Raw genomic sequence first — 22,772 nt, forward strand, 5'->3', positions numbered from 1 at the left:
GCTTTGCCCTGGTGACAGCAAGCTGTAGTGGGGTGGGCTTCTCATTGTAGGGGAGCAGTGACGAGAAGGGAGAATGGTCCTACTCTCAGGGTGACTATGAGTTACGGGCAGGTGCGGCATGGCTCCGTCCAGCTTCCCAGCCTGTGCGCAGGACTGCAGGAGTGTGAGGCTCATACTGGCTGGCAAAAGGAACGGCTAATCTTGCTTGGAGGATGAAAATAACGAAAGATATTTTTTCATCTGTAAAATTTCAGTATTGATGATATTTTTAATTGTACAGGGCTCTATAGTTTATAAAACATGCTCATATATATCGAATTTGATTCTTTACGCCAACCCTGTGCAATAGGGTTGTGGTTACAAACCAATGCGTGTGTGTGTGTTTTCTGTGTATTTCCCTCCCTTTTTGACTCTTCCTCCACCACCGTCCAGCATAAAACCAGAAGCCAAGGTCTAATCACAGAGCCAATTTTTTAAAGACTGTATAAGAACGCAGATAGGAAGGAAACGGAAGGAAGTAGAAGGTAACTTGGACAAGACAGAAGGAGTGAAAAGAACACGGTCTTTGAACTAGGAAGGTGAGGAGGGGTCTCCTTTCAGGAAGACCAAGAAGTGGAGTAGAAGGGACTTAGCGCTGAGCGGGCTCAAGTGCAGAGCGCCTTGCTGACCAGTTGCCTGCAGATGACTCATCCACCAATGGTCGTGGACATCTGTAAGGTCCCCTGACATCCGGTGGGGAACTTGGACAATGTGTGTGGGAGTGGGATGAGAAAGCAAAAGTTCACCCGAGTTGGAACTGAACCAAGCAGTTGGAATTTCACTGGGGATGCACTGAAACACGTGGGGGACTCATGTATACCTGTGAACTAGATTGACAGGTATTATTAATACCAACTCTTCCGAATAAACGATGACTCTGAAGCTAAAAAAGTGCGAGAAACTCACCACAGGCACAGGTGCAGGAAGTAGCATCTGAGCACCATTGCTGAGTACTGTTACCAAGTACTGTTACCGAGTACTGTTACTGAGTACTGTTACTCCAGTGAATTTTCTACTGTAAGAGGTAACTACTGAGGAAGTGGCCAAGAAAGGGCAGGTTGGAATGCAATAGCCCTGCGTGATTCTCTGCTGTGCTATGAACAGCCAAATAAAAGTTACCTCAAAAGTTCTTACCCATTTTCTCTTTTCACAGCATCTGGGCCGGAGAGCTGGTGGTGCCCACCTGGGAAACAGGTTAAGGTGGTTGTCGCAGATTGAGAGGTAAGCTAAGAGAGACGAAAACTCTAAAAGACCAAAGATAGAGGTGCCACCTCACCGATAATCAGGGAAATGCAAATTGAAATGGCAATGAAATAGTTCTTCATCCCACAGAATGACGTTGGCAAAATGCAATAAGTTTAATAATATGAAGTGTGGGAAAAGATATGGGTACTTTTTCAGCACTGCTAATGAGAGGGCTGTGGGAAGACATTGGAAAGCAATATCTTTTAAATTAAAATACATATGCCTTGTATCCCATCAGTTCTCAATATCTCCACAGAGAACCCCTTTAAATGTGCTCAGGAAACATGTTCGTTGTTAGATGGTTTTCGTGGCAATGAAAAACTGGCACCAATTATAGAATGCCTAAAGTTAAAAACATTTTAAATTAAAAAAACAAAACAAAACTATCGTTCACATCCTTGCTACTCACAGCGGGTAAAAATACAGAGTTACGTGGATGGCCACAGAAAGTTCTCCGTGAGATAGCATTGCATGCACAATGCATAAGTTAAAATACCACTTATGAAAACACATGAACATAAATCAATATTATAAAATTTTATATGAACAGATATGTTATAATTGTAGGTAAAAAGGTCTGAATGAGTTGGGATTTTAACGTGAGCTCCGGTGATGGTGAACACTCTGGCAAATTCACATTTTGTATAATCATCAAACTTTTGATTGAAAGTATGATCATCAAACAAACCTCTGGATTACAGGATTGAGGATGGAGATAAGAGATTTTAGCTTTCTCTGTAATGTCTGAATGTTTGTGATGAGGTTATATTCATATACTATTGATGTAAAAAATATATATATACACACATACACATACAAAGTGATCTCAGCAGCAGCAGGAGGAAGCCTGGAGATGTCACAGCCAGGGGAGGATTAGGGTAGAGGGCTCCTGGAAATTCCTTGAGAGCTTCTGTCAGCTTCAAAACTGGAACAGTTCTCTTTGCTCTACCCTGCTCTGTCATGATGGGCCGGGCTCCCTGGACTTGTTTTATTTTATTGTTGCTTTATTTCCCACTATAAAAGTATCATGTGCTCATCATAGAACATTTGGGAAATATAGTAAAAGTAGTGGGAGATTAAAACAGTCCCCCATAGTGCTACAAACCAGAGGTAAATGTTGTTAAGCTGTTGTATTTACTCTCACTATTATTTTTAGTACACTGTTTACATGGTTCTAATCATATGGCATATATCTAATTGCATATATTGATTTTAATATCATTTTTATGAACACTAACATAGAATGTATTCACTGTAATATGTATTAGTTTGGGTAGAAAAGTTGGGGGGAAATAAAAATCACAAAGGGAAAATAGCAAATCACCCAGGTTCCCACCTCCCACAGTAAACATTTATTATGTTTACTTTTCATGTAAGTTATATAGTTGAAAGAAAAATACGCTCACTGATTTTTAACTATAGTTATAAGGGATATCAATAAGTACTAGGTAAAAGAAGAGGCCTGATGTAGGTTCAATATCTGCCACTATTCATTTGTTTCTAGCTCTTTCAAAATGACACAGGATATTTATGTGTTTTTTTATGGGTTTTATATGTGTAGAATACCAGGATTTTAGTCTCTCTATGCATCATTGCTTTTTATTGTTAAAAATAATTTTCTTAAGATAGAATTATTACAACATTTGCTATATTTGTTATTGTTTTAAGAATAATTATAAAATCTTGGTTATGAAATTAACTCAAAATGGATTAAAAACTTAAGTGTATGACCCAAAACTATAAAACTACTAGAAGAAAACATAGAGGAAATGCTTCTAGACATTGGTCTAGGCAAAGATTTTGTGGCTAAGACCTCAAAAGCACAGACAACAAAACCAAAATAGATGAAAGGGATTGTACCAAACTGAAAAGCTTCTGTACCACAAAGGAAACAATCCACAGCATGAAGAGACAACCTGTAGAATGGGAGAAAATATTTGCAAACTATTTATCCAACAAGGGACTAATATCCAGAATATACAAGGAACTCAAACAACTCAACAGCAAAATAACAAATAACCTAATACAAAAAGGGGCAAAGGATCTGAATAGACATTTCTCAAAAGAAGACATACAAATGGCCAACAAGTATATGAAAAAATACTCAACATCATCAAGCATTAGGGAATGCAAATCAAAGCCACAATGAGATATGATCTCACTCCAGTTAAAATGATATGATCAAAAAGACAAAAAATAACAAATGCTGATGATGATGAAGAGAAAAGGGAACTCTTTTACATTGTTGGTGGGAATGTAAATTAGTATAGCCATTATGGAAAACAGTATGAAGGTTTCTCAAAAACTAAAGATAGAACTGATATATGACCCAGTAATGCCTCTATTAGGAATTTATCCAAAGGAAAAGAAATCACTATATTGAAGAGACACCTGCACTCCATGTTTATTGCAGCATGATTCACAATAGCCAAGATATGGAATCAACCTAAGTGTCTATAACAAATGAATGGATAAAGAAAATGTGGTATATACACACTATGGAATGCTATTCAGCTTCCACAAGAATGAAATTATGTCATTTGCTACATGGATGAGCCTGGAGGGCATGGTAAGTGAAATAAGGAAAGCACGGAGGGATAAATACTGTATGTTCTCAATCATAGGTGGGAGCTAAAAACGCATAGAGGTAGAGAGCAGAATTGTGGTTATTAGAGGCTGGCAAGGGAAGGGGAGAGGGAGGATCGGAAGAGGTTATTTAATGGGTACAAAATTATAGCTAGATAAGAAGACTAAATTCTAGTGTTCTGTAGCACTGTAGGGTGAATATAGTTAGCAATTATTTATTGTATATTTTCAAGAAGCTAGAAGAGAGGATTTTGAATATTCCCAAGACAAAGAAAGGATAAATGTTTGAGGTGATGAATATGTTAATTACTCTAATTTGGTCATTACACATTGTATGCATATAAGGAAATAGCACTGTTTCCCATAAAATGTACAATTATTGTGGGTCAACTAAAAATTTAAAAAAATTTTCCTACAATATAATTATTTCAATATTTGACACATTTGCTCTTGTTTTAATAATAAACTAATGACTTAAATAAAACCAACTTTCTTGTTCCTTATCAAGAAAACCTTCCAGTCAGTCTACACCATCATGCTCCTATTCTTTAGTTTTTATTTATATCTCGTTTGACTGCCTTGTGTCTTCAAGACAAGGGACAAGGAGAGGAAGAGGGAAAGTCCCACAGCTGGTCTTACAGGTGGTTCTGCAATGGGAATAATGCCTTCAAAGGGGGGTGTCTGGCTGCATACGGAGGCTGGCTCTGGAAGAAATCAGACTGGAGCATTTTCATGAGAAAGGATAAAGATAATCACCTGTTATCTTCTGAGAGCAGTCTGTACAAAAACACAAGGACCTCTCTTTGGGAGATGCTTTTCAATGCAGGGGATGTAGCACCGAACTCAACAGATGAAATTCAAATAAGATTTAGTTCAATTCCTAAAACAACTCCTAGTAAAGACTGATTGTATGGACAAAGTAGCAATACGCATTCAACTCATTCTATATTATGCACTATTTTTATTTTGAAATATTGCGTATATCAAAGCATATGTACAGGTGTGTAGAAGGTACAGAGGATACATGAATACTAATATAGCTAAAGAACTAGGACATTATGGGTACTTTTGAGCTCTCCTATGTATCCTTGATACCACAGCCTGCTCAGAGTTAACCCCGTCCCAGATCTTGTGTTTATAATTCTTTTGCCTTTCTTTAAATTTAACACATAGGTTTGTATTGGTAAACAGTATACTTTAGTTCTGCATATTTTTGAACTCTATATAGATATGTTCATACATCTACGTATGGTACACAGTATATATTCTTCTGTGACTTCCTTTTAAAGCTTTGTGAACATAATCCATTTTGATCCATGCAGCTGAAACACTTCTATTTTCACTGCTATCTTAATGTCCCATTTTATGAATATGCCAAAATTTATCCATTTTCCTGTCAAATATTAAGACTGTGTCTAATTATTTTTGCTACAATAAAAACAGGAAGATGGCTTTCTTAAACATGCCTCCCTTGCATGTGGAAGACTTTATCAAGGATACTTAACTGTGAGAGAGGAATTGCGGGATCGCAGTGTACTTCACCATCACCTTGACTAGATCACGCCAAATTTGCTCGAACTGACAGCACTTCCATTGTCTGAGCCTGGTGGCTCTTGTGGTATGTCCAGCCTTAAGATTTTGGACAGTTTGTTCGGTGTAAAGTGGTGTCTTGTTGTGATTTAAATTTGTGTTCCCTTTACTAATGTCAGAGTGGCAGTCTGCCCTCGTTCTTGGTGTGCTCTTGGCCAAAGAATGACCAGACATGCTAAAGTGTCAAGTCCAGACTATTATCTTGGAAAAATCACCAGCAGGGCCAATAAAGTGGAGTAACCCCAGGCGGGAAGCAGTTTCACAGAACAGCTCTTTACTTAGAACAAAACAGATCTGTCTCCAAGAGCGGAGAGGGACAGACTGACTCACCCTCTGACTCATTCATTGACTGACCCCCTCTCACTGAATTCTCAAATCCTTTCCTTTTATTAGCCCAGTCGGGGGGCGGGCTCTTGGGAGGTGTGGGATGTTATCAAATGATCAACAAGGATCCTGAAAATTCCATCTGCATATACGAGCTCCCTCTCTGAAAGCCCACCTGGGGGGCTGGGGTGAACCATAATGCAGATTCCAGCTAATGGCATAATGATTACCTTTAAGGTTACTCTAGGTCACTTTCTAAATCCTGTCGTGCCTGGGCTGGGGAATTTGTAGACTGACAAAGCATTCCCTCCTTCCCCAGGTGCAGCAGTTGGATAGGATTAAGGGTGGGGCAGCACCAAAACCGAGTGCCTGCCCTTCCCCTTCTTCCCAGGTGGAGCAATTGCTCCAGACAGCACCAACGCAGGGCACCCTTGTCCCGAGAAGAGCCGGAGATCCTAACTATCTACCGAACACTAATAAGGTGGATGTCTTACAATATGTTTACCAGCCATTCATGTTTCCTCTTTTATGAAATATCTATGTAGCTCACTCAGTTTTTAAATTAGATTCTTTTTCTTATTGATCTATTATTTTATTATGAACTTTTATCATTTCTTTGTCGCATGTTTTGCGAACATATATATTCTCCCTGTTTGTAACTTTTAAAAATTTATCTTATGAAGTCTTTGATCAATAGAAGTTCTAATTCTAACATAGTTGAATTTTTAAATCTTATTAATGGGAAATAATCTAGTGATTCCAAAGGGCTTTTGTGAAATAATCATGTCCTGTATTAAGAGCGATGATTTATTTTTGTACTCTCTAATTCCTGCACTCCCTTTTTCTCTTCCTTCTCTCACCGTGGCCAGTGCAGTTTTGAGTAGAAATGGGGTTGGGTGTTTTGCTTTCCTCTGATTTTAAAGAAAATGTTTTTAAGTTTTCTCATTAACAGTGATGTTAACTATCAGTTTTGTTGCTGTGGTTGTTCATGTTCTTTATCAGGGTAAGGAAGTTTTCTTTTACTCCTAAATTGCTCCGAGTGCTTTTTGTTGTTTTTGTTTTTCTATTTAAACCAGGACTTGATGTTTACTGTTATTGAATGCTTTATTTCTCTGCGTCATTTGAAATGATCATATGGATTTTTTTCCTTTCCTCTATGGAGTAAATTACATTTCCCAAGATAGTGAATTACATCACTTTCTTAAGATAGATATTTTTATGTTAATCCAACTTTGCATTCCTGGAAAAAAACCAGTATGGCAATGTTCTGTTTATTTTTAGTATATCAGGTAGATATAATTTGCTAATAGTTTGTTTAGAATTTTTATATCTATGTTTATAAGTGAAGCTGGCCTGCAATTTTCCTTTTTTATTTTATCCTTCTCAGATTTGGTTATGCTAATCTCAAAAAAATAGTTGAAGAATGTTCCTTCTTTTTTATCATCTGAAATAGTTTATGTAAGTTTGAAAATAACAAGTCATTTAATATTCAGTAGAGGTTGGTTGCAAATAAAAGTAGCGAGGCTTAGAGTTTTCTCTGTAGAATTATTTGCTTTATTTTTTTATTTTTAATACTCTATTTTTTGTTTAAAACTGTTAAATACATTTATCTCATATTCTATTCTGACAAGTTTGATATCTTAGGACTATAATTTTCCTCTAAATTGTGTTTTGCACCAAAAGAATTTTTTAAGTCTCTAATCTTCAGTTATTATGAAAATGATACAAATTTTTCAGGGTAGTTTCATCAAATGTCTCTTTTAAACATGTTTCTGAGGTTACAAGGATAAGTATTACTAAATTAAAGTTTCAAATAAAATGCTTCATAAGTATGGGGTACTGCGATTTTTATTTTTGCTGATGTAACAAATGAAGAATCTAGGACCAAGAAATATTAAATGATCTGAGATTTTCTCCTAATCTGATAGATTTTCCACCCATACACATGACTGGGGCTAGTCTTTATTTATTTATTTATTGACTTTCTCAAATTGTAGTAAGCTGAGAATGACTTTTACTTACTCCAAGAAAATGATCAGAGAGAACTAAAAACAAAACCTACAAACTAAAGTAAGAACTAAAAGCAAAAGCTGAGAATTCTGCCCAGCGTGTCAATAGCAATGCAATGAAATTTCTTCTTAAGAAGGAAAACAGTTAGGTGCGGTGGCTCACACCTGTGCTCCCAGCTACTTGGGAGGCTGAGGCCGAAGGATGGCTTGAGTCTAGGAGTCTGAGACAGTGGGGGCAACATAGTGAGATCTCATATCAAAAAAAAAAAAAAAAAAAGGAAAACAGACATACACTGAGGTCTAATTTCATCGTCTGTTTTTCATTAGGGTTTGATTTTATTGAAGATCTCTGACCTTGCGGTTCTTATTTACAAGTATTTTCAAGTTTATTATGCAAATGTTTTATAATTTGCTGTATTATAATTCCATTAACGATAAAGTAGAAGCTCAGAGAAGCAAAGAAACTATTGATTAAATTATAATTGTTAATATGAGCCTGCTATATACACCAATCAACTACTCCTCCCCAGAGTTACACAAGTAGTATATTGTCCTTACTTTACAAATGGGGAAACCTAGCTCACACATCTGCAAGTCACGGAGTCAAAACTCAAATCCAACTTTTCTCTCTCCAGAAAGAATTAATATTCTTTGCCTTGTTTCACACAACTCTTCTGTAATTCTCCAGGGTCACACAATTTGGTTATGGTGATATAACCAAGACTAAAACGTTGTTCTTTTGATTTCTAGTCCAATAACCTTTTACCATATTTCACTTTCTGTAGGAAAATAGCAAGCACTTTTCCTCAATATTTTGTATCAGTAAATAAAAAGAATTAGATGGTGATTATGGCAGGGGTTATTAGGTGTCCCCCAACATCTAATTCCCCTTCTCCTATTGCATTTGTTTTCCCTTGTCCCAAGTTTTAGCGGGGTTGTGGTCACCTTGAATAGAGGCTAAATTTCCCAGCCTCCGTGGCAGCCGTGTGGGGCCACATGAATGAGTTCCGACAACAGGGTCTAAGTGGGAATGGTATGCCTGGCTGTGGGAACCATTCTCAAACAGTGAATGTGCATTATCCTTCTGTTCCGTCCTCTTTGGGCTGGAATAGAGTTGTGATGGCTGGAATTGCAGCAGACATTTTGGAACATAAGGAGTTCATGGGAATGGGGACCACGGCCAGCACGGCAGGGACAGAGGAGCAGGGATCTTGCACCCAGAAGTGTTGTGCCAGCGCTGGACTCTCTCTCTTGTTTTATGTGAAAAGGAAATAAATTGTTACCTTGCTTAAGATATTTTGGGTTTGCATATTTTTTTCCTTGTTGTAGCCAACTTTAATTCTAACAAATAGTAAAACCTTACAAAAGAAGAATCTGAAGTAGTTATTCCAAATGGTTTTTTTCTTTTTTTTTTTATGTTGGGAAAACAAATGTTTGCTAAAATGAAAGCTAGTTCTTCCTTATTATTTCTCTTTTGGGAGTGGAGAAGTTGGAACGGAGCCCAGAAATGATGTCTTGGGGTTTTAACATTCCCATATGGTTTATGTAATAAAAAGCAGAGCTTCTGGATGGCTTTTTAGAAGCCCAAGATGAATAGACTACAAAACCAAAATGTGATGTAATATCCAAAGTGTAAGAGGCCTAACTGTACCTTACCTCAGTGAGAAGAGTCTAGCATTTATCCTCCTTTCAAAACTCACCAGCTAAGGCTACGCCACTGATCTCCTTGTGAACAGTCCAACTGACTAGTAACTTGTATCATTGCACACAGAGAATGGAAAAGGCTTTTACAAATTATGTTTGCCCTTCCTCCTAATGACTTTAAAGTTTGTCAGATACACCCATCCTTGTTTAGTAAAACAGTATTTATGCACTCTGACAAAAAGATGAATTCTATAACATTTTAGGTGGTGATGTGATAAAGTCCTTCAGCCTTATGTCGTGTTGTTACTTTTATAAAATATTCAATTAACTATTTTCAATAACGTAGCTCTTCTACAAGGATAATGGATCAACAAGAACATACCGATATTTCAATAGGATCATTCAGTAATTTCAACCCAGATGAATGATATTACATCCTTTAAAAATGGAGGATATTATGATAATTCATATTCAAGGCAAAAATATATATTGTTAACAGGAAAAAAGCAAGAAGAAGGAAATAAAAAATCTGCAATAATCCCATTTCCTGGAGCAGTGGTTCTCAAACTTAAGCCTGCATCAGAATCACTCCTCGGGCATGTTAAAACACAGATTGCTGGGCCTGACCTGAGCCTTTAGAGCTTCTGAGCTAGGGGATGGGGTGTGGCTTGAGAATTTGCAAATCTAACAAGGTCCCCGGAGAGGCTGATGCTGCTGGTCCTGGGACCGTGCTTTGAGAACCATGGACTTCGAGTCATCACTCTTCCCCTAATGGCATTGATCTAGACAGTCGTCTGATTAGCAGCACCTGAGCCTTCTTACCAAGGTCACCAGTGACTTCCACATTACTAAGTACCAGGGTAACTTCTTGGCCTTTCTCTTTTTGACTTACCAGCAGAATTAGACACAATGACTCATTCCTTCCTCCTGATACAGTGTCCTTATTTGATTTCTGAGTTCACCTCCTAACTCATTCCTCATTTCCTGACCTCAAGTGTGGGAGTGCTCCAAGGCTCAGTCCTTGTACTTCTATTCTGCTGTCTTTACACGCTCATCTAGTTGCTGGATTTTCAATACCATTCTGTGCAGTAAATTCTAGAATTTACATCTCCAGGCTGGTAACATTCCCTGCATACATGCACAGACCCACAGAGCCAACTTCCCACTCAGCGTGTCCTCTTGGCTGCTCAGTAGACATCTCAGACCTAACACACACGTTACTGACGCCTAGTGCTTCCCCCTCCTGCACCTGCAGGCTTTCCCACCACGGCCAGCGGCAGCATCAGGCTTCCAGCCGGCCAAACCACATATCTGGAGTCTGCTGACTCTTCTAATTTTTTTTTCAGCCAGTTACGTCAGTTCTTTCTTCAAAATATGTACAAAATTCCACCACTTTTATGACTATTATCTTAGCTCAAGTCACCATCATCTCTTATCTGGAAACTGTACAAATTTGTAATTATAGATCTATGAGTGAGAATAATACATTAATTTGCCTAAACCTACACCAATTTGAATAATTGTCAATTTGATTAGTGAAAACTAATATCTTTTCGTTGTATTGATTTGCATATTTTAGTCAGTTATGTTGACTATTTGCCCAGATATATATTTGCTACCATTGGTTTTCTCCTTGTCCAAATTTCCTGTTTATGACTTCGCAAAGGGATGTTGACATTTTCAATGATTTTTAAATTTGCTCACACATTTAAGAAGCTAATCATTTATTGCATATGTATTTAATATTTCTCTCAATTCTGTTTGTCTTTAAATTGTTTATATTACACCTTTAAATGTGTGAAAGCTTTGGCTTTCATATAATCAAATCAACCAGTGTTTCTGAAATACTTCCTGCTCTTGCTGTCAAGAAAGCACTTCACATATCAGCATTGGCTTATCATTTCTCCCCCTTTGTTTATGATTCCAGTTTTATAATTGTCTCCTTAAGCCATGTAAGATGGTTTTAGTGCATGAGTTGAGGTCCAGATCTAACTGGGGTGAGTGTGTGGTTATCTAATCGTCTCCAAACTATTTATTAAAAATCCAGCAGATCTCTTCATCCCATGATGTGAAAGAAAAAGAAATAGAGAAATTCTTGCATAAATATTACACCATACACCAGACAAACTCTGTCTTCTTCTTTCTGGAACCGATTCAATTTTTTTGTGTAATTACTTTTTGGTTTCAGTTGGATGACTAACATCTTTGCAAGTTAATAATTTCCAGTCATAATCATATAATTTCTCCTCATTTATTCAAGTTTATCTATCTCTGTAAAGTTGGGAAGTTTCATTCATAGAGACCAATCACATTTCTGGTTGATCACTGGCTATTTGATAGTAAAGTTGCTGTCGAGAATGGATTTTTTTCTTAAACTTTTCTCAATGGGTACTGCTAGTACCAAGGAGAATGATTGGTTTAAAACATTTATAATTGACTACTTTTCTGACCGCTCTTATAGGAATGTTTGAAGGGTTTTTAGTTGATCATTTTGGCTTTTTCAGTTACATACTCTCGTGATCTGTATTAATAATTACACGTTTTTATTTATTTCTTATTTGTTATCTTGGCTTGAATCTTCAGTAAAATGGTAAGTGTTTATGGTCATAGCAGAATGTATATGAAGACAAAATCACCAGTAGGCTTTATTACAGTACTGCAAAGTTGAATTAATGTCATAAAATGGATTAACACAGTTAATAGTCACATTAGTAAATCATAGAAAAATGTCAATTGACACAAAAGTATTCACTCTTCCTGAATTTAAAACCAAGATTCACCACCTGGGAGCTTAAGCAAAGGGACCAAACTCACTGATCTCCTTTGGCAAGAGGTGAAGACAACAGGTCAGAGGTAACCCAACTTGCTAAAACACCTCTAAGGCAATACAGGCCCAGCATGCTTCTCCCCAGCACTGTCCAGGAACGTCCCTTTGGGGACTTGGAGATAAAGCCATACACCAGTCCCAGAAGCCCCAGTTCTCAACAAAATAGCCTGATGAGAAAGAATGCAGGAAACATAAAAAATCAGAGAGAAAAGTCACCCCAAAAGAAAACATTCAATCTCCATCAATGGATATCAACTTACATGATATGATTACATTGACAGAGGAAGAATTCTGAATATGGATTGTAAGAAAACTCAATGGAATTGAAGAGAAAAGGGAAACCCAACACAAAGAAGCTACAAGAACAGTACAGGAAATGAATGAAAAATTCTCTAAAGAAATTGAAATATTACAAAAAAAAACAAAAACAGAAATTCTGGAAATGAAAGACGCATTTAGGTAACTACAAAACACAGTGGAAAGCCTCAAGAACAGAATGGATCATGAAGAGGAAAGAATCTCAGAGCTTGAACATAATGCCTATGTGCTAAACAAATCAGATGAAGAAAAAGAACACAGAAACAAGAGACAAGAACAAAACATACAAGAAATGTGGGATTATGTAAAGAAGCCAAATATAAGAATCATAGGCATCCCGGAGAGAGAAGAAGAAAATACACAAGGGCTGGAAAACTTATTTCATGGAATACTGGAGGAAAATATGCCTGACCTGGCCAGAAATCTAGACATCCAGATACAAGAAGCACACAGAACTCCTGGGAGACTCAATGTGAAAAGGCAATCACACGTCACATAGTTATTAGGCTGACCAAAGCAAACACAAAAGCAGCAATCCTTAGAGCAATAAGATGAAAACAGCAGATTTCCACTATATTTAATTTTTTAAATGTCATACCAAGGAATGTATCTATTTAAGATATATCTTTAAATGTATACTTATTTACTATTTTAAAAATGTGTCTATTTAAAGATACAATAGCTTAAGTCAGAAAGAAGGTAAGTGTGGTTGCTTTCTAACTTATTTCTTTTCATAACATTTTGTTCATCAATTCCTCTTCTTTTCTTCTTTCAGTATTTGAAGACTATGAATTTTATTTCTATTCTAAAGTGGATACTATTAGTCATTAAAATTTTAAAGACACACTTTGAAATTAATGTCCCCAATGAATTAGTATCTACTGATGCCCCTTTACAAGTGAGGCGTTAAGCAGAATTTTACTCCCTTCATCCTCACCTCCTGCTTTACAGAGCAGTGTTCGTGGCCATAACATGTAAGGCTAGATCAGGAGATTAATGTCAACTTAATTTTGGCATTTGCACCTTCCATTCCAAGGCCCTGGTGACCTGGCGCCGGCCTGCCCTCCAGCAGTGCCCCCTGCGCTGCTCTCTGCCAGCTAGCAACCAGTTCTGCAGACACCACCGACCTTCCCAGCTCACGGTCTGCTACAAGCAGCTCCCTCTGCTTGGAATATTCTTCCCTTTCATCCTCCTCTCCTAATTGTTAATAATCCCCACTCACCTTGCATATCTCAAGGCAAGCATCACTTCTGCAGCACAGCGCTGCATGTACTATACAGCCATTACTATAATTTATAACTATACATTTATTTATGCATAATCATATGCTGTCTCTTTCCTCCACCAATCTCTAAATCCCATATGGGCGGAGCCTGTGCTTTAATGACCATTTTTTCTCCAACACATTTTTTTACTGAATAAATGAATTACGTATATCTTAAATATTAATTTGCGTAATCGTACTAATAGTGATTTGAACCCACATCTATATGGCACCAGTTTCGTTGTTCAGCAGCTGGAGGAACTTCTTTTAAACAGGTTTCTGTAAGACTGACGAGGGGGAGGGATCCCAGGAGAGATCACCTTTTCTCCCAGTCACACAGAATGCTGCCACAGGGACTCAGATATATTTCCACGAGGCACAAAGGTTTTTATCCTAATATCAGAAGCAAAATAATACTCAAGACAGAGAGGGTTGGCAAGATCAATTTACAAAGTATGGGACAGATTAGAGAATTCGTATCAGATTTCCCAAGCACTGGGTCATTTCTTGAACTCTGTCAGTGACTTTCAAATTAGTTCCCAAGGGACATTGCTATGGGCTTCTAGAGAACATTATTTTCTGCATTTTCCAATTGTTTTGTAATGAGCATGCTAGTACTTGCATGTTCCAAAGTAAAATGTTAACCAAAATAGAATACTCTTTACAAACTTTGGACCTTTTGTGGAATACTGTTCTAAGAAAGGTTACTTAAGTTTTGGACTTAAACCTCAACTCTAAGAGGATGTTTATTTCCAACTGCATCAGGTTGATTTGCCTGCATTTAGAACACACTGCTATTAACTCAGCAATCACTTGGAAAGCTGTCTGCAGTGGTATACTGAAGCTATCTTGGACCAGTTTGAAGGTCAAATGTTCAGAAATTTTGCAAGCCATTTGTTAAACCCTCAGTAGCTTGAAATCAGCCATGGTGGAAGTTTTACACCATGGAAATTGGCAAATACTACTAATCACAGCATTTTTTTCCCCCTTGAGAGCTGACTGTTAAGCATTTACCAGCATACCAATGAAGCAGGCTTGAATTATGTAGTATTCCTTTGGGCCATTTAAAGGCATACCCTTAAACTCTGAGTAGCCTAATCCTTCACATGTGTGGTTAACCAAGAGAAAATTTGGAACGATGCCCTACTCTATGAATGCTTCATTATATTTGGTGCTTGACAAAATCAGAGGGGACTTCTCTCTGTAGGCTAGACATATTTGAATATTTTAATGAGCAGTAAGGCAAAATTTCAAGATACCAAGAAGTTTAGAGACTAATCAAATGACTATACAACTGCTATTTATTTTCTACACACACACACACACACACACACACATATGCACACACAGAAACACACACGCACACACAGAAGCACACACATCTTACAGAAAAGTCAGATACTCTCTGCCTGAATATTTGGCCAGCCTTTGCCTATGGTATTAATTCTTATTTCTTATATCTGAACAGAGCAAAACCCTCTTCTTTTGTGTACAGGACGGCTACTGAGGATTTAGATCATCTTTTTTTTTTTTTTGAGACAGAGTCTCACTCTGTTGCCCAGGCTAGAGTGAGTGCCGTGGCGTCAGCCTAGCTCACAGCAACCTCAAACTCCACTCCTGAGCTCAAGCGATCCTCCTGTCTCAGCCTCCCGAGTAGCTGGGACTACAGGCATGCACCACCATGCCCGGCTAATTTTTTCTATATATATTTTTAGCTGTCCATATAATTTCTTTCTATTTTTAGTAGAGATGGGGTCTCGCTCTTGCTCAGGCTGGTCTCGAACTCCTGAGCTCAAACGATCCGCCCACCTCGGCCTCCCAGAGTGCTAGGATTACAGGCGTGAGCCACCGCGCCCGGCCGATTTAGATCATCTTAATCCAGATGGGAGAGGTTCTTTTCCTCCTACCCCTCCCAAGGTGAAAATGATTGGCAGTTATGCCATCCAATCAGAACACCATTACCAATAATTGTCAGTGATGCCATTCAATCAGAACACTGTTCCCTTAAGGTGAGATGAACGGGCAGGTCCTCTGTTCTTGTTTAGTAGCTATAGTAAAGAGTAAGCTGGTGCATTTTTTGAACAAAATTTCTTCCAGAAATTGTGTCAGTTGTTTCCTGTACATTTGTGCCTAAAAGGTAAAAGTGATCTTGCTGAAAACGGTGTACACAGCTCATATGGGACTTAAGTCGAAAGTAATAGTTCACAATCACAATTTGTTTTCTTCTCCTCTCCCCACGAGAAAAAACAAAACATGGAATACACATAAATGACAAGGGGCTCCAGGGTTATAAAGAGGAACTGGATCACAGGCCCCCTGGAATACTCACACGGCACAAACACTGGCTCAAGTTAGCACAGGTCTGAGTACAGGGAGGGGCTGGGTGCAGCACATGTCCTGGCCTAACGCTACTTTCATCTACGTTGTCGCTCGGTTCTCACCTGGGGTTCCACTGCACACTCCCCAGAGCCTCTTCCACTGCTCTCGTGTCCCAGGTCCCAATGCCCCTCTCCTCTTTTTTCTAAATAGAATAATCTCACTCTGTTAAGATATTCACCATATCTGCTTCAGAGTACCTCTTTATCCACCCCAAATTCCTCATCTGCTCCCGGAATTCCACTCCAAACTGCCCACTAGGGGTCTGGCTTCCTCGTGACACCTCACTCGTGACACGTCCCCACCTGGAACTTTCTCATCATGCTACCCTTGTCCCTCTCTCCCCATCTTCTCCAACCTAACTCTCTTCTCTTCCTGTTTTCCTGATTTTGTTGCTCTAGGAGTCACTCTTTGTAACGTCTCTTCTATCTCTTTACTAACATTCCATTTGTCACTAAATCCTTTTTGTTCCACCTCCTTAAAATGCCTGGAACGACTCCACTTCCCTCTGTCAGTATAAGCCACCATCGTCTCTCAGCTCAACTGCCACAACTGCCTATCGAGGGTCTCCCCACTTGTGCCCTTGCCTCTCTTACAGCCCATTCTCCAGACAACAGCCAGAGAGATCTGTCTGAAATAATGTCACTTTCTCCTTAAAAATATTTTGCATTTGCTTTCCACTGCACCTTGAATAAACCTAAGTTCTTGGGTTCATGAGGCCTTTGGAGACAGACCCTCCTCCTTGTACTCACCCGATGAGGCTCTCACTCCCTCACTGTGCCTTGGGCAAATTGACCATTTGCACTTCCTTGATTTAATCAGCCTGCCCTCTGGTTCAGTCCTCAAACAAGGTCTTTGCTGTGCCTGGGTGATACCTCCCTCACTCATTAGCTTTTAGCCACCATCTAGCTCTCAGCTCAAATGTCTTTTCATTGAAAACCTTCCCTGGCTCCTTTTTCTAAATTAGAACCACACCATCATCCTCCCTCACTGCACCTTGGGTCTGTTCTTCATGGAGTTTTTAGTAACTGGCACTATTCCATCCATCTGTATGCGTTTGTCCAGTGGAGTTTCCACCTCTAGACAGCGGGTTCCATGGGTGTGGCGAGCAGCTTTGCGTGGTTCCCCACTGAACACCCTTGTCTCCCCGCTGGTCGGTGATCAGTGAGTGTCTGCTGAATGCATCGTGTATATTCTGACACGTTCCTCCAGTCTCAGAGAGTGGGTTTTCCTGTACCCTTTCTGAAATAACCCTTCAGCTTGTGTCCTGGACACGCTTTCTCATAACCATGCAAGGACTGAGCTCCCTTGACGATCCTCTTTCTAGCAGCTCCAATACTTCACTTTCACTGACTTCTTATGCTTCGTATTACAATGCTTAGGCGACACTTCATCTGCCCATTTGCTCAAATCTGCTGTCTTCTCACAACACGCTAAGGATCATTTCCATAAAAAGTCCATAAAGAAGAGAATAGGGAAAGCCATCAGACTGCAGTGCAGAGGGAACAGGGAAGGGTTGGGTAGGAAGGGCCTCAATTTAAAGGAAATTTCTAAGAAAACTGCAGTCAGGTTGAGCCCACGTCACCTGTAAGAGTCGTCTCACATCTCTAGGATGTGGCTTTTCTCGTCCAGTGTGTTAATGCAGTGAATGACAATTAAAGATTTCTCAAATATCAAACCATTCTGTGTTTTGGAGGCAGATTCCATTTTCTTATGGCATATTATCATTTCCCATACTGTTGGTTTAAGTTTGTTATTATTTTCTTTGGGATTTTAATCCATACATTCCTGAGTGAAGTGGATCTTTCATGCTCCTTTTGATGTCAAAGTTATGCTACCCTCATTGAGTGAATTTGGATGTATTCCTTTTTTCCTCCTCATCTAGAAGAATCTCTAGGGTTAGGACAATCTGTTTCTTCATAGTTTGTTACTACGTGCCTATAAACTACCTGGATCTGGTATATTATATGTGTGTGTGTGTGTGTGTAAAGATACGAAATTACTATTCCAATTTATTTCACGGCTTTTAAATTATTCAGCCTTTCTATTTGATTTGGTAAGTTACATTTCTAGTCATCTAAAGTTTTCTGACTTGTTGGCCTGTCGTTGATACTAAGCACCTTTCCTTTTTTTCCTGCTTAATCTATATCAGTGTTCTTTTGCATTCATAATATCATTTGTTAGTGCCTTAGCTCTCTTTCCCGTCATCGGGTTTGCCAGAGCTTTGTCTTAGTTTTGTTTTCTGTTTTTGTCTTTTTAAAACCAGCCTTTGACTTTGATCATCTTCTCTATTCTATCTTTGTTTTTTATTTCATATATTTTCACTTTGATTTTTATTTTCAGCACTTCCTTCTTCTTCCTTCAGGTTTATATTCTGTTATCCTTTCCCCCCTTTTTTTAGCTTGGACCTGTAGCTCATTAATTTTCCATCTTTTTCTTTTTCTAATATTTAATGCAACCTTTTCACCCTTGAACAATGATAGGCGCAGGAATGGTCATGACAAACCGATCTCCGTTTAATTAGCCAGTTTCCCCTGCAATCACCAGACATGTCGTGGAGGATGGCAGTGGAGACTTCAGACTCAGCCAAGCAGTCACCCTGGTGGCCGTGCAAGACGGGCGGCCTTTGCCAGGCAGTGCAAGTGTTGTCCACCCCTCTCGGAAAGGAAGATCGGGGACAGTCACATTCACCTGGGACAGAACAAAATATACATTGATGCCCTTACCCCTTGGCTACTTTATCTCACTCTCTGTCAGATATAGTTTGAAGGAAACTGGGCTGTCCTCGACACTTCCCGGAATATCACTTTGGTGCATGAGTAATGGGTGACCTCGTGTTAATGTAATAGCTGGTGAACGAGAGGTGGCGGATACTCTGCTGTGCTGGTAGGACACTTGTGCTCCAGAGGGGGACAGTGGAGCCTATATGGACTTAGGAGCTGCCCAGCAGTGAAGGATTGAGGGCGTTGGTGGAGTGGAGCAAGTTTCATGTGATGACAACTTGGAGATACAATAACTGGTCCCTTACTCCAAGTTCTCACCACCTAAAAGAAGCATAACTGCTGTTAGACCTCTTCAGTAACTGGAAGCAGCTATTCCAAACATGGAACAGGGCTCTAATCTCTTTACCAAGGTAGAAGGAAGGCTGCCAGCTTCAACTAGAACCCAGGGCAGGGGAGAGCTTGTTCACCAGTTCCAGGCTGCAGTGCTAATTGGCCGGCCGCTTGGCCATGAGACCTGGAAGCCTTTGGTATTAAAAGAATCTATGCTGGAAAAAGAAGCCATGTGGAGTTTGTGATCAGATTCGTCAGGAAGATAACAACAGAGATTCCTAGAGTTCTGGAGCAAGGTCATGTCATCGGCTGCAAAATTGCACCCTATTTGCCGAGAGCTATTGGTGCACTACAGAGCCTGGTAGAGATGCCATGGCTCACCAAGAACGGAGCAATTAATCTGCCTGTCATAGTCTGGGTCCCAACAGCATCCGAGGGCACAAGGAAGGTAACCCAGAATCCCATGTCACTGTTTACTAATACCTCTCAGTTCGTACCTGTGGCCACATACAGCGAACTGATGAAGGAAGAAAAGGCCAAGCCTAGTTCACGGATGAAGGCTCTGTATGTTGGTAGAAACTGGCAGTGACCTGCTATTGCCACACACCTGTGCTCAGTGCTGCCCCTGAAAGAGACCAGTGATGGGAAGGTGTTCCAGCAGCCAGAGGTTTGGGAGGGGCAGCTAGGGATACCTTTGGAGGCCCGTGGTAAGAATATGAAAGCAGTGGCAAATGCTTTCCTGGGTGGTCCAGGGGCTAGAAGGAAAAAGATTGAAAGGTAAGGGGCAAAGGAAGCTGAAGAGCGGCGCAGGTTCAGGTGTGTGTAGCCAAGTCCCCATCGCCACAGCCAGGGCGTAGGGCGTTTCCATCACCCGAATAGTTTCCTCCTGATCCTTTACAGCCGTCTCCTCCCAGCCCCTGGCCCCGGGCAACTACCCATCTACTTTCTTTTACTGCACTCTTGCTTGTTGGAGAATTTCATAGGAATGGATTAAATAATGAGACAACAAAAGGAAAGTGATTTGCTCAGATCACAATAGCCTGACCTGGACTCAAACTTGAATCTCCTGATTCCTAATGTGGAACTTTTCCCACTGCAGTCCAGTGTTCCTGCGTTGAAAGCTATGAAATTCCCTGAATCAATTCTGCGATTAACTCACAGCTGGACTCCGTGGGGACAGGTTAAACACTAAGGAGTTTCCTTACGATGCTAGGAAGGGCCCGAGCACCACAGCAGCTCCGCCCTAAACCGGTGCTCCAAGATGCAAAAGGCAGAATTTGCTGTGACCTCCCTGAGCTCCCTGTGGGCGTGAAGACTAAAAACACGAGTGAGGCTCCAGTATCGGCATACATCAGCTGTTTTATCAAAAATGTAGAAACTGCCTAATGCAAAAAAATAAAATACACACTAGATGCAAAAGGTTCTCTTCCTTAGAAAAGAAGAAAAACTAGCAGAATCTATAACATCAAGATTATCATGTTCATTTCTTTTTGGCTCTTCAATTCTGTGTTCCTATTCCACATTTTTATTTTTTAAAAAACCTTTTTTTTTTTTATTTAATTGACAAATTGTGATCAGTGGAGGAATGGCTTAAAACTTTTAATCACATAGCTTCCTTTGCTTAGCTGAGATTAGAGCCAGTATGGATCCTGTTTCAATTCTCTCCTTTTCGAGGGTTTTTTAGAACCCTCGGCTTTGATGCGTTTGCTACACGCTTTTATATCTGGAGCCTCACGTTCGTTTATAGTGTGAGGTACATGTCTGGGTGAGCTGTCCCTGTGCAAAGGTTGTGTCATTGTTCTTTCCTGGACTCCATTCCAATGTACTTCTGGCATTGGCTTCCCGCCAAAGCAGAATATCTCCAAGGAAACCTGGGGCTGGTTGCCATGGACACTCCCTTTGCTGATAAGTCACATTGCACCTCTCCACTTCTAAACACACCCACGACGCCAGTCCTTTGGGTGATCAGACAATTCTATTCACTGACATTTCCAAGCCCCACGAGCTCATATCCATTCCATGTGCAAGGAACAGACACACAGAGGGGCCTTTCGAATATTTGTACTTGTCCAAGCCAGCATGGCGTGAAGCCATCTCTCTGTAGTTTGGTTTCGTGCCGTGGGGAACAGGTAAGCTTCAGCAAACATCAAGCCCGAATTGAAGCGATTGCGCGGGAGCGATCAGAGCAGCAGGAGTGAGGACAACATGTGAAATCTGGTTCCACTTGCTGCAGAGTCCTGCCCTTCCGTGTCTCCCCGGAGCGTCACAAGGAGACCCCGGTCACCTGCAGGGGTCATGCCAGCAGTATGAATGTCCACCATGCAGCTGTTTTTTAACAGTGAATATTTTGCTTGTGATTTATTACTGACGTGATGTCACCTTATTAGTATCTCATAGAAAACTTTACTATTTTTCCTTAGTATTTCATGAAAGTGTTTTTTCTGAGAGCTGTTGGTAGTGGAAAAGTAGTTTTTACTCAAAAATCTTCTGACCTGATCAGTTTCCTAGCACAAAACATTTTAAGCCACTAGCCCAGCTAATCCTTCTTGCTAGCTGGAAATTCTGCATTAAAACTGCAGAGGGACAGGCTCCTTGGGACGAACGCCTGTGGTTCAGTTGGTGGCATGGTCACACATTCTGTGGGGTCTTTACTCCCTACTCTGCACCAAGATTCACTGTGAATCAGAGGGACTTCAGGCAGGGAGCTGTGGGTGTCTGTCAGTCCACAAATATGAAGGCCTGTATATTTAAATTGATTAACACAGACCAACATGGACAGGGGGAGAGGAAATGACGGGAACGTGCGATGCAGACTGTTAACATTTGTTACCTTACGGGGAAAGGAGTGGGCGAAATTAGAGTGTAGGTGGTAGAAGATTACAGACTCTTTCCTCAAAATATCTCTGCATTATTGGTTTTTTACAATGAGAATATTATTTTTTTTTTTAGTTAAATAGGCAAGTTATTATTTTTTTAAGAAAATCAATGGCAAATTTTCTTTTTATCCTTGAACATAGAGTTGTCTGCCGTGGACATAATTAAACAAAAGGGTATCTGTTAACCCGTAGGAAGCCATATGTTTTGGCTCCCTCAGGAGCACAGGTTAGAGATTGCGTTGCCCACGAGTGAAAAGGTGACTCGACCTGAGGCATCTAATTTCCCTTCCTGCTCCCGAGCACTGATGGAAAGGACCCAAGTCGGGTATCAATGGAGGGGACCTGCACCAGCGCTAGGGAGGGGAGAGTGCCATGTAGGTGCAGCAGTCTGCAGGAGAGTTGGTTAGGGATGCTGCCCGTGGGACCAGACTGCAGGACAACTCCACCTTTCTCCTGCTGAGAAAGTTGGCGTCTGTCACGAGGCGAGAGCAGAGGACATCCTGGCAGAAATGCAGCTGACAGGCAGTCAGGTTGAGAGGCCGTATCAATGGGTGTGCGTCACAGGCGGCAGTCTGCTCCGAAACGACAGCTGGAACTCAGAGGGCGTGGGGCAAGCCAGGC

The sequence above is a fragment of the Eulemur rufifrons genome, chromosome 3 (genome assembly GCF_041146395.1).
Source record: "Eulemur rufifrons isolate Redbay chromosome 3, OSU_ERuf_1, whole genome shotgun sequence".
Classification (NCBI taxonomy): domain Eukaryota; kingdom Metazoa; phylum Chordata; class Mammalia; order Primates; family Lemuridae; genus Eulemur; species Eulemur rufifrons.